The sequence below is a fragment of the Protopterus annectens genome, chromosome 3.part0 (genome assembly GCF_019279795.1).
Source record: "Protopterus annectens isolate FY-2018-M chromosome 3.part0, PAN1.0, whole genome shotgun sequence".
Classification (NCBI taxonomy): domain Eukaryota; kingdom Metazoa; phylum Chordata; order Ceratodontiformes; family Protopteridae; genus Protopterus; species Protopterus annectens.
The window spans coordinates 366,157,736-366,171,622 of NC_056731.1; positions in this window are offsets into that span (position 1 = coordinate 366,157,736).

Sequence of the window (13,887 nt, forward strand, 5' to 3'; positions counted from 1 at the left end):
TCATTTAATGTCATGTCATGTCATGTTATGTTAGAAGAGTAAAGGTAAAGCAGAGATCCCCCTCCCCGACCAAGGAAAGAAAAGGAAGAAAGAGGCATGAAGGAGGTCGGTATTAATACTGCAACAGTGATCTATTCAAAAATCTGCTGTTATGGTAAGCTAATAGGTTCATAGGTAAGTACTAGGCTAACTGTCAAATAAAAGCAAAAAGCCACTTGCTGTACCAAGACTCAGTACAGCAAGAAGCTTTTTGTTTTTATTTGTGTTTGATTTGCCACTCATTTCCCTTTCATCTTCTTAGGCTAACTGTCCTTGTGGACCATTTTAAGCCTAGCCAATTTCCCTTGTTTACACAAGTGTATCATGTCCTTCATTAGATCACAGTTGCAGTAGCCATAACTATATGAGACGATAGCCAAAGCTCAGGAATAAAGAGTGGGTGAAGAAGGGCTAGACTCTAGAAGTCCCTAGAGACATAGGACCAAGTAGCTGCCTCTAGAATAAATACAGAATCCATCCCTTTCCAAAAAGCCTCAGAAGCAGCACAGTTCTGGTTGGCATTTTGAAGAGGACTTTTACAATGGTTTGAGTAGCAAAACTGAATAGCCTGAAACAGCCATCTGGAAATAGTTTCTTTAGATACATGCTTTCTTTTTTTTTTTTACTTGTCATCCATGGAAACAAAAACTTTGATTAGACTTTCTAAAATATTTAGCCCTGTCCAGGTAAAACCTCAACAGTTTTTGGACATCTAAAGTATGAAGAATTCTTTCCCCCCTGTTTTTGGGTTCAGGGAAGAGCACAGGAAGATGAACAGTCTTGGTTTAAAGTAAACTTTGGCATAAAAGAAATGTTGGATTTAAAACTCACCATGTTTTTATGAATGATCAAAAGTGTTGTGTGTTCATGAGGACCTGCAATACAGATTTCTGACTATCATAATTAAAGGCAATGAGAAAAGCAGTGTTCCATGTAAGAAGTTTTAAAAGAACTGGATACAGGTGTAGAAGGGTAGAGGGTTAACATCTCCATCACAAAAATTAAAATCCCAAGGAGGTGCCACATGTTTTTTGTGTGCTCTAATATATACCTCTTTCAAAAACTGTTCAACTTGAAATATGGAAGAAAGGAAATCTAAAGGCAGACAAGCAAAAATAGCTGAATTGTATACCTTGACAGAACTGTATACAAGGCTTGGGTTGAGCAATTCTCACAGTTACTGAAGAACCAGAGAAGACCAGCTTATGATAGGTCTTTTCTTTCATTTATGGCACCAACTAGAAAATAATTTCTATTTAGCTAAGTATGATTTCCTAGTAGTAGGTTTTCTTGTCTCCTTTAACACCTATTTCATATTCTCAGAAAAAAAAAAGTATCTAAGTAGGATCAAAAACCTATCAATCATACAGATGGCTTGTCTACTTTAGACCCCCTTTCTTCCTTATTTGAAGTTGAACAGTTTTTGAAACTAATAAGCAAAGGTAAGGCATTCAGTTCCAAGGAAGTTATAGTACCACTCTACTCAGTCCTTCTCAGACCCATAATTGAATACAGAGCTCCCCCCTTTGGCATGTACCTAACCAGGTATCTGCAAAAGTTGGAATGCCCTCAAAGGTTTCTCACTAGGAGAATCCAGGGTATGTATACCCTGCCCTACACAGATCACCTTAAGGCCCTATCTCTATACTCAGTCTTCTACAGGTGAAGAAAGATGATCCTTGCTTGGCATATAAGGCAACCTCCAGACCCAGCTCTAATGGACTTCTTGCACATCTGCAAAACAAACAGAACTAGGAACACTAGATCCAAGGTTCTGAACTTTGCTGAAATATAAATAAAACATGCCTGTGAGACTGATATGTGTCAGAAAGGATCCATGCAATACAGAACGGGCTCCCCATATACATGTAGCAGTGTTCATCCCTGACCCTTTTCAATCAAAACCCTAATCATTGGATAGAAAATTGTAAACTTACCCCAAGTCTGACACCCATGTCTCTGGTGGACAGAGGCTGATGGTAAGTTAATTAATCACAAAATAACATACCCCCTCCACATAACTCTTAACTACCTCCTTACTAACATACCCCCACTAAATAGGCATCCAATGTACTCAAGGATAAAACTGGGTTGGGTTGCATGGCTAGGCTTATAAAGCCAGGTGGTCAGTAGCCTATGAACCTATGAATATTAGGATGGATAAGGGATCCCTTGTCATGCTGAGTAAATTCACTGAGTGGGGAAGTTTTTGGTAACTGCCCTGGGCCAGATACATGCGAAGGGAGAACCAATGTTATCTGGACCAAAAAAGGTGGTATCAGAAGCATATTGGGCAACTCTTTCTTGATCTTTAGAGAGACCTTGGATATCAGAGGAAAGAGCAGGAAAGCAAAAAGGAACATTCATATCCAAAGGGAAAGAAAATGTCTCTTTTTTTCCAGGCCTTTTTACAAGGTGTCCTGAAATAAAACTGGCTTAGTTTTCTGTTTCAGATAGGAGGCAAACATATGTACTTGGAGAGATCCCCAAAGATTAAAAGAGAAATTAGAGGAAAGAAAAATACTTCCACAAGAAAAACTGTGAGAAGCTTCAAATAAAAATTTGTGGTCATTAATACAACAGATTTGTGAAAAACAGTACCTAGACCAATAAACATTAATCTGTTTGGAAAAAGAAGCATATGAGGAAGTGCAAAAATATAAACAACAAAACCTAGATATTTTTGAAAAGTATAAAAAAGAAATATGGACATGGGAAAGAAAAAGATATTTAATATGGTGTAATATCTATGCAAAGGAGAAAGCAAAACTAATAAATACAAAAAAAAAACAACCGCACCAAAGATATTTGAAGAGAAATACAGGCAAAGGAATCCGGACATGGAAAACTTTACAATACAAAAAATAAGAAGATTAAGAGGAAAAGTAGAAAAGGAGATGAGTAATGGAGAAGTGAAAGAAACAGAAAATGAGGTTATGGAGCACTGCAAAGTGAAGGATTCAGTGTAGAAAATCTAATACAGAAAGCACCACAACAGGATAGAGCAATGGAACTCCAAATTAAGGGGAAGCCAGTGGAATGGAAAGCAATTGGTTAGGTGCAATGTGAAGATATGTTTGAGCCTTCCACAGGAAACCAGTATAAATTATCAAGTCAAGCTGGACAGCAAGGGAAGGAAAAGGAAATTGTGGAAATTCTGATACAGTTAACGTTGAGAAGTGATAGGCTAGTGAGTTCCCATATGACAGAGCAACGGATGGCACAGGATGAAACTGAAGCGAATGTGCCACAGGAAGATGGAATAGAACTTTCAATAGAATGCCTACAGAAAATGGAATACAAAAAAATGTGCCCTCAGTTTAGAAGAAAACAAGCTAAGAGAAGAGCTGCTTGACTTAACAGAGATGGATAAACATATTAAGATCAATGAAAGAAATAGACTGCAGAAGGTCAATAAAACCCAAAAAGTCAGAAGTTTGATAAAACAAATGAACACAGTAATTAGGACTCTCCATACAGATCCATGAGATATAACAAAAGTAAACAGGATACATTACTGTGTAGCTAAACTAATAACTGATAAAGTTCTACCACAAAAACACAGGGTAGTGAGGGAAAAGAAGGGGAGAAATCAAATATCATTATGGAAGTATTGAATAGAGGAAAAATATAAAGCAACTAAGACAAGAAGTGTCACTGTTAGAAGAGTATAGAAGAGGGAACAGATCAACAAAAATACTTAGAAATATAGACATGATAAAAGCAATGCACAGTATTAGAACAGATCAGGATCTACCAAGCACTATCACAAATACACTAAAAATCTCAGCACAGGCAGAAAAACTTAGCCACCAAAAATAGAAGAAATAGATACATTTTGGAGAAGTATCTATGAAGATCCTGTGGAACATAACAAAGATGCTAAATGGATAGAAGTAAGAGAAAGAAGAAGAAGTTTAAAGGTACAGAGTATGAAATGGGATGAAGTGACAGCCACAGAGATTGAAACAAAGTCAAGAAAAGCCTCTAATTGGAAAGCCCCAGGCCCAGATGCAGTACCTAACTTCTGGTTAAGGGTATTAACATCTTTGCACAAAGATTTAGCCATAAGTAAGAACTATTTATATGCGCAACCCGAAGAGACACCAGTCTGGCTAACAACAGGAAAAACAATGCTCCTGCTTAAGAGTGAACCTGCAAGCTACCCTAAAAATTATAGACCAATAACTTGCCTTCCAACAATGTATAAACTATACACTGGAATTGATGCCGACAGAGTTTATGTCATTTAGAAGAAAACTCAATTATGGCAATAGAACAAAAGGGCAATAAAAGAAAATCATATGGAACAAAGGATCATTTGTTGTTAAAGTCAAGAACTGTAAAAAGGGGAAGAATGTAAGTATGGCATGGATTGACTACAAAAAAAGCATTTGATGGTATCCCACATTCATGGATAAAAGAGTGCTTAAAAATGTATAAGATACACCCTACACTGATCGACTACATTAGAGTGACCATGAAATAGTGGCAGATCACTTTGCAATTAAGCCATGATAAAGGACAAATTATTATTCCAGGGATAAAAATTCAAAGGTGGATATTCCAGGGTGATTCTCTGTTACCACTACAATTCTACCTTACCCTTAACCCATTAAGCTGTCTACTTAACAGTTTAAGCCATGGCTATAATTTGGCTCCTAGAAAACAACAAAGTGTAAAGACTTCTCATCTTCTCTTTGTCAATGATTTAAAACTGTATAGCTCTTCAGATGAGGAACTGGAAGGACAACTGCAAGTAGTCAAACCTTTTTCAGATGATATAAGAATGTCACTTGGTCTTGATAGTTGGGAGGATAGCTTAATGGCCAAGGTGTTTGCCTTATAAACACAAGGTGCAGGGTTTGAGTCTCACAAGGGATAATTGGTTAAGCTTAAAATGGCTCGCAATGGCAGTTAGCTTAGTACTAAATCTATGAACCTAAGTATGCAAAAGCAACTTTTAAAGCAGGAAAACTGCAGCACCAAGAAAATATCAGTTTGGACAAGAATGTGATATAAAAGAACCTGAGCAAGACGGAGTGTATAAATATTTGGGAATTGATGAAGGATCAACAATAAAACATGAATAAACCCAAATAAAACTTAGTAAGGAATACTTTAGAAGACTTAAATTAATCCTGAAAACAGCATTGACACCTAGGAACAAAACCCAAGCTATAAACCAATTTGCTCTTCCTGTCCCAACTTACAGTTTTGGAGTGACTGACTGGCCCCAAAATGTATTGGATAGATTAGACAGAAAAACAAGAAGGATGCTTCATGCTCACCAAATGGTTTATAAAAATCAGTGCATACCAAGATTATATATTCCCCATTCTGAAGGAGGGATGGACCTCCTTGAAATTGATTACATGTATAGATCTGCAATCATGGGACTCCACGCATATCTGCTGACCTCACAAGACCAAAACAGTGAAGCGTGGGATATATACACTTATGTGAGATTTTACACAACTGTACTTTCAGAAGGTGCCAGCGTCTGATCCTATAACCCGCAGGCTGAGAGGGATGGAATACAACATGGATATTTTGTTATTTTAAGTACATATAATTATTTTTAAAAAAATGAAAGCTCTTTTTTTATTGATTTTCTAAACTTTTTTAGGGCTTGAGTGAATGTCTTTTGTGCTAGTCACTGTGAAAATACTACTATTTGAATGAAATGATGGAAGAATTTGTAGAGAGGTAAAAGGCATTAGAGGTGGGGATGTAGTGAATGACACAGAATATGAAGAGACCAAATGGATAGTAGAACTTACAGCGCATAAACATCCATGACTCAATGGTGTTATCCCATTAAAAGCTGCCCTTAAGAAAAGGTGGGTTCAATATTGAGCACGGATTGGTTGTTATTCCCTTTAAATGAGTGTTTGAAAGTAAGCATTTTATCTGATGAAGGGCAAGGCCCAAAAGCACTCATCATCTCTTATCAGTGCTATATTTTGAGTCTTGTATTTTATTGTTTTTATTGAGCTGATTTATTAAATTGCTATAAAATTGCTATTCTCTCAGTGGTGGTAGCTGCTAATTTTTCTTTTCTGGATTGACTGTGTGTAGCAGCGTTACCCTTTGTGATTTTTTTCTTTACTTGTTTTGGGTACAAGGCCCAAACATAGTGAAAGTTTTGAAACATGAGGAGAATAAATATAAAATGACTTCCCGGCTTAGGCTAGCAGAAGCACGAATGGAAATCAAACCACAAGTAGATAAAAATCAGGCAGCAACGGAATGTGGCAAAAAACAAAAGAAAGAATATAAGGTGAAGGACCAGATGAGAAGGCAAGAAATATGGAAAATGCACAAATATAGTTGTAAGTATAGAAAACTTCTGGAAGAACCTGATGTTGATCAGGAACAAATGCAGGAATAGATAAGGAGAGGCAAATTCAAACCAAGAGATGAAAGGTTAATATTGGCAGCACAAGATAGTGGGCTATGTACACATTAGTTTACAAAATCCATTGACCATGTTGGAGAAACAGACAAATGTACGTTTTGTAAAACAGAATTGGAAACATTTGCACACCTTGTTGCTGGTTGCGACATACTAATGGCAGAAGGACTGTATACTGAAAGGTATAATAATGTGGCAAGACTGTTGCACTGGGGATTGTGCAAACATTATGGTACTGAAGTGGCTGAAAAACACTGGAAACGAGCCACAAAGCATCATACAAAATGATGAAGTCTACATCACATGGGATAATCCATTACCAACAGTTCAAAAGACAGATGCTAGAAAACTGGATGTAGTGGTCCATAAAAAGAAGACAAAAATGGCATTGATCATTGAAATCACCACACCCAGTGACTACAGTGTCTTGCATACAGAGGGACACAAAGTCATAAAATATCAGGATTTGCAGGCAGAAATGAGAGCAATGTGGAATAAAGATACCCAGATAGTTCCAATAGCAAAAGGAGCACGGGTCTTATAAAAACAATCTACAATCATATTTAAATATGTTACCAATACATGTAACTCCATATGAATTTCAGAAGGAGTCATTACTAGGCACATTGCGGGTGCTGCAAAGAGCACTTCTGGCTGTCATCAAAGATTGAAACAATAATAATTTCATGAACTTTGATTGTACTTTGACATAGGAATAGGGTCCATTCCCATCATGGTATTAAAACCCCAAAAGATTTGGAGAATTTAAAAAAAAGTGAAAACACCAATAGGATTGCTTGTAAAAGTGATATAATCCATAAAGAACAAACCAGCAGTCCAGAAGCAAGTTATAACTGTAAATATTTAATGGTAAATTCCATGCTCCAACATAAATTTTAATTTTTTTGACATTTGTTTAGTGGGAGAGTTCACATTACAATTGTAGCTTGAGTACACATTTTATATTTGCAATAATATTACCAAAAGTCATGCTTTTTTCCTTTTTGTTAAGTGTGGAGAGGAAGGAAAGATTATGAAAGGTAGAGGTGATAAGATAATGATGAAAAGGAAAAATCAGTTCAGCCAGGGGTGCAGCATGAGTACAGCTATGACTTTGGTAAGTGTTCTTTTAGGAGATGCTTAAAGGAAGGACAGTTGGTTACACATCTAATAGCCCGTGGAATAGTATTCCAGTTTTTCTGGCAAATGAGCAAAAGTAGAGGCTGTTTCCAATATTGAGGGTTTATAGATGGAGATGAATTGTTTATCATGTGAACAAAGGAGTCTATTTGGGTAATACGTGGGTAGAATAGAGGATATTTTTGGACAGGCAAAGGATTTATATACAATGTTCTTGGCAGTAGCTAATTGGACGAAGTCCATGTGCCTGAGTGGTTCAAGCCAGTTCAGTATTTTGAGGGCTTGGTAGTATAGTGTATACCATTATTTAGCAGTGGCAAATTTAGCAAACTTGTTGTAATATGTTTCTAGTTAAGCTTTAACTAAGGCCTGCTGGTTGGTAAGGGTATTGGTAAGGGTAGGGGTGACATATAATAGTGAAGAAAGGATGTATGTTGTAGTTAGAATGGCTTTGGTGGCACTTGTAAGAACGTTTTTGTGACTATTGAGCATACCAAATTTCTTATGAGTTTTTTAAATGTTATTTTGCACATGAATTTTAAATTTGAGGTTGTCAGTTGTAACTCCAAGCAGTTTTGTATGCGATGCAACATTTATCTCTGTATTGAGCGAGAACATTTTAAAGCAAAATTTGTCCTTCAGAGAAGCTTTGAGGAGTAATAAGAGTAGTTTTATTTTATTAGTGTTAAGCAATAGCTGGACACTGTGAAGCCAGTTTTCAACAGAGGTGAAGACTTCTCATATGATTTGAAGGAGATGCATCAAGCTGCCTAAAGAGCATAATAGTGCCGAGTCATCAGCACACTATATAATTGATGCTTTCCCAGAAGAGGTGTGAAGACCATTAATATATATGTTAAAAAGAAGTGGGTCAACAATCAAGGCATGTACGTTGCCATTTAACAATTTGCTTTCTATCAGATAGGTAGCTTTTAAATCAGTGTCATGAAGGAGGGGATAGACCAAGTTGGAGCATTTATGCAGGAGTTTGCTGTGTGAGACAGTATTGAAGGCTTTGGACAGATCCATAAATAAGGAAGAGATACATCTGCCAGAGTCCCTGCTCTTCTTTACATTATCTATAAAGGATAATAATGCAGTAGTTGTACTATGGCCTGGGTGGTGTCCATGATATGTACTGATTAAGAGCTATTCTGTGAACAGATGGTGGAGGAGATGCTTATGGACACACTTTTCTATGATTTTAGAGAGATGGGAACAGAATAACAATGGATTGGAAATTAAAGATTTCTGTTGTTTCTTCCCTTATGAAGTAGGAGAATATATGATTTCTAAATATATGTTACATAAGATTTCTGTATGGATGTTGATTCTGATACTTACTGAGAAAGATATGGTTTCTACTGCCATCTCGAGATGTTTAGATGAAAGACTGTCAGCAGTTGTGGAACATGCTTTAAGACTGAGTAGCATTTTTTATAGTGGATATTAATACAGATTCATAGGTGGTTACTAGATTAGCGGCCCTAGAGCCTTTATAAGCCTAGCCATGTTAATCCCAAGTATCCCTATTTGTGCTTTTTTGGATAGTTCGCAGAATGAATTTATGAACAGAGCAGGTCTGTGATCAACACCGGCTACCCCTGTCCATGAGGGACATGGGTACCAAATTTGCAGACTCACATCCAACTATCTAGGTTGCATTTGAATTGGGTCAGTGAGGAGCTCTGTTTTACGTGAATACGGAGTCTATTCCAGAGAAGCATCAGTCTCTGGGAGACATATCTCTCTCTCCAGCATGATCTGTTAATGTCCCTAGGGCAAGTGACTCTTGAACAATTTCACTTATGGATGTGCACCATTTCCATTAGGGCAGGGTTGGGGATTTCCTTATAGGCTAGACACAAGTCTCCTCTCAGCAGCCTATAAGATACAGAGTAAAATGACAGGGCTTTCATACTGTCTACCTAGGTCATGTTTTGGAGTCCCTGTATTTTCTTAGTGAGAAACCTCTGTGGTCTCTCCAGGTGCTGCAGGTGGCTGGTGAGGTACATGTAAAAGGGTGCATTATATTCTGTTAGTGGTCTGATGAGGGTTGAGTACAGTAGAGTTATAATATCCCTTGATGTGGATGCTATGCTCTTGCGTATGAGATGTGCTAAGTAGAAAGCTTTCCTTACAACTGTGGAAACTTGGTGGTCAAAGTTCAGATTGCTATCAACTGTGTTCCCAAGTGTGTTCTATTGGTGAGCCAATTGGCTACCCATCTAATAGCATAAGGGTAAGTCCTTATCTGGGAAAGTTTCTCAATGATGCCAGAGTGGAGAATTGTGTTGAAAGCCTTGGTAAGGTTGAGATAGGCTGTGTGCACTGTCTTACCTTCATCCATGGCTTTGGTGACATTCTCATAGAAGTCTACCAGGTTTAATAAGCATGATCTACCCTTAATAAAGCCAAACTGGGTTGGGTCCAGCATTTGGAGGTCACGTATGTCCTTGTTGATAAGGTCCATGATAATTCTTTCCATGGCCTTGCAAATGACTGGTTAGGCTTATGAGTCTTTTGTTCCCAGGGTCGGTTGACGGCCCTCATTTGGGCAGATGGATTACTGTTACTGTTCTGCATTCTGCAGGAACATAGCCAGCTCTCAAGCTATGATTAAAGAGAATGCCAAGTGGGTCCGCTAGGTCTTGTTGTAGACTGTTCTGTTCTCTAGAGATACTAGACAGAGGACTAGTGTCAGGTATGCTTTGAGATATGTTAGGTGGGGATAGGGGGTGAAGTTTGGGCAAATCTATCAGCTAGTAGGTTGGAAATATCTTCCAGTGTAGTATTATGAGTGATCCCATCTACAACCAGTTAGGCACATAGCTGGGAATTCCCTTTTAGACTTCAGACAGACATTGTTAAAGAATTCCTTAAGATCATCCTTGGCTAGAGATGCGATTTTAGTTTTGTAATTTGCTTTAGAAGACTTTACAAGATTTCTGATTTTACTGTTTAGGCTTAGCAGGGAATTCTTTGTCTGCAGAGTGATATCAGAAATATTAAATAATCACTGAAACAATTAGAGCAAGTACAAAAAAATATACTTATATCAGCTTTGTAGACCAGATGCATACCTCTCAACTGTACAGATTTTCGCTGAATATCCAGATTTGTGCCTCATAATTTTGGTCCATTTTTCATAAAATTGTGATTTCCTGACAAATTAGGGCCAAATCACTAATGACTGAAGTTGGAAAATAATGACAGACATTTGAGTTTCAGACTTTCTACCCTACAGAAAATTAATGCTAATGCAAAACCTGTTATTCTATCAACTTTCTAAGTTTGTAAGAGCAATATTTAAAAATTATCCCTATTTGTGGGCCTTATTTCCCACTTTTATCTATTTCTTAGTCCAGATTTCTTGCTCTAAAAGGTTGTGAGGTATGGCCAGTTGATTTTTGAAGCAATCCAAGTCTTGTCACAGGTGTCCAAGAAGGGAACAATGAAGCTCTGGATAAATGAGTCACTAGAGGTTTTAGGGTGAAGTCGCTAATGTTTGTGGTCAAGGATTGTTTAGGCTCTTGGTTTATAGTGGTTGGGGGGTGTTTCTGCGAGCTGTAGTTGGTATGTTGCTAGATGGAGTAGGGGAGGGTGGTGTTCTATTGGTGAGGCCAGTTATGCTTTCTATAAAGTAGATATTAAATTTGTTTTAGCTATTTCAGTGGGAGAGCAGTTTTGGGAAGGCCAAGGGTATTTTTTGAACCAGAATTAAGTAGTGTATATACTGAGAACCAGAATTTTTAAGATAATTTCTGTGATTAAGTTGTAGAGGACTTAATATTGTTTCTTCTCCTTGTATACTAGTTTTTAAGCTTGATACAATAAAAAGCTTGGGGGGGGGGGGTATAGTTAAGCCAGTCTTTCGAAGTCTTGTCTGTATTATGCATAATGGTTTTGCTTTGTGTGGAGAGCCATTTTTTTTTTTTTTTTTTTTTTGTAAAAGGGAAAGGCCATTTAGGGTGTTTAGGAATAAAGGATTTGAAGTTGTAACAGCCTTGTCTAGTAGAAAATATGTTAGTAAAGGCCAGATAAAGGAGTGTAGGATATTGCTGAAGATGTTTTTGTTGAATTTAGTAAGGTTTCAGGTTGCTATGAGTCAGTGGGTATTAGGAAGATGATCAGTAATTATATGCGTGTATGCTGGGAGATGGTCACTTGGAGTTTGGATGGGTTTCAGTACTGGTATACTTACTAGTTTCTAACACTATTATTCAATCAATTATTTTGCCTTTATCATTAGTTGTATTGTATCTAGTTGGCAGTATTGTAGCAAGGGTTGGATAAGAGGGTCAACTGCCCCAGGCCAAAAAGTCTTAGGGGTGCAATCAGCCATTGATAATCCTGATTGCTCTTTAGTGTAATACTGGCTTTTAAAAGCTGGCATTGTACTTGTGGTCCAACTTGAGCACTGCAGCATTCTGTGTGTGGTCTCAACTGTAGCAAAAGCAGTTTTCTACAGTTTAAAAATAAACAATTTTTTTAAACTAAAACCTGAGTACTGTAGTGATATTTGCAGGGTATAAACTGTAGCAACTGTTTACTACATTTGTAGAAAGTATTTTGCTGCAATTTAAAAGAGAAAATATATTTTTTAAACTTAAATATGAGTGCTGTAGTGCTCCATGCAGGCAGGGTATAAACTGTAGCAACTGTTTTTTTGTGCTCTTCGCTGGGAGAGCTGATGGGGTGAGGTCATAGTTTGTGGAACTGGCATAGGGCACTGATTGGATCAGCTGTGCTTCTGCTACTATGTGTTCTGATAAGCTGTGTTAAGGAAAAATAGATTTATACAGGAGGTGGGATTGCCTGATATTAAATTTTACCAATCAATATTGACATCTCCCGGTATAATTTTTTTACAGGTTATAGTGCTAGATACCCAGGATAGAAATTTCTCAGGTATGGGCATGTTATTTTTGGGGGGGGTGTAAAGTTAGGTAATACAAAGGGTTTTGGGGGTTTATGTCATTCTGTTGGCAGCACTATCATCAAGTGTTGTCTGATCGAAGGAAAAAGGGGAAATGAGCTTTGGCAGCAGTAGAGCTTTCCATTTTCTCCACTGTTGAACAACCTCTGAGTAGGTAGATTTAAGATTGGGGGCAGGAAAGTGGCCCCCGATATGGGGGTTGCAGGGTTGACCCCTGCAAAAATAGTTACATCCAAGGTTCAGCAAAAGTTGCATTACCCTTTTTTTGATCGGACAGCCTCAATGATAGTGCTGTCACTAGATTGACATGTATTTGCATTATTTGTTGTTTAGTTTTAATAGTGTTAGAGGTATTTCTTCTGTATGAAATTTGAGGATTGCATTGGAAAAGAGGGACAAGTTGTAGGAACTGAGGTGGATTAAGACTACTACACCTCTTTTTTTGTGTGGTCAGTCCAAACATATAAGGTTGAAACCTGAAGGTTCTACTTCTCTATCTTTTATACTGAGTTTAAAGCATGTTTTGGTGATTGCTAGGATATCTGGGGTGTGGCATGAGTGACATGCAGATCTGTGAGTTTGTTACAGATATGAGGGATATTTAATGTTACTAGATTTATTTTTTGGTAGGATATGGGTCTCTTGGTAGCATAGCTCTCAACCTCTTAGCACACGAAATCTAGACAAAACCTAAAATAATGGGGGTACAAAGGATGAAAAATAGGGACAGATTTTAAATATTGCTCTTATAAACTTAAAAAGTTGCTAGAATGACAGAATTTGTGTTAGGACACATTTTTGGTGGATATGAAGTCTGAAATTTAAATGTATGTCACTGTTTAGTGACTTCAATCCTCAGACATTTGCCAGAAAACAAATTTTATGAGGAACAGACCAAACATGTGTGACAAAAATCTGGACATTCCATATCTGTCAACCTTTTAACACAAGAAATCTGGACAAAACCAAAAATGATGGGGGTCAAAGGCCCAAATATAGGGGCAGATTTAAAATATTTCTCTTATAAGCTTAGAAAATTGCTAGAATAATTGTTTTGTGTTATGCATTTTCTTAAGGATATGAAATATGAAACTGAAATATCGGTTATTATTTAGTGGCTTCAATCCTCAGCAAATTGTATGAGAGACAGACCATATAGGAAGTGAAAATCTGGACAGTTGAGAGGTATGGTGGTCTAGTTATGCAAAGCCCTTTTCAAGAATGTCTTGTCTTGAAAAAAATGGGGATCTAATGGCAGACAATCAGAAAAGGCTGAAAGATGTACCTTGACAGACATATAAGATGGGACAGATTTAAAGAGTTTAGACTGGTATTGGAGAACCACATGAAC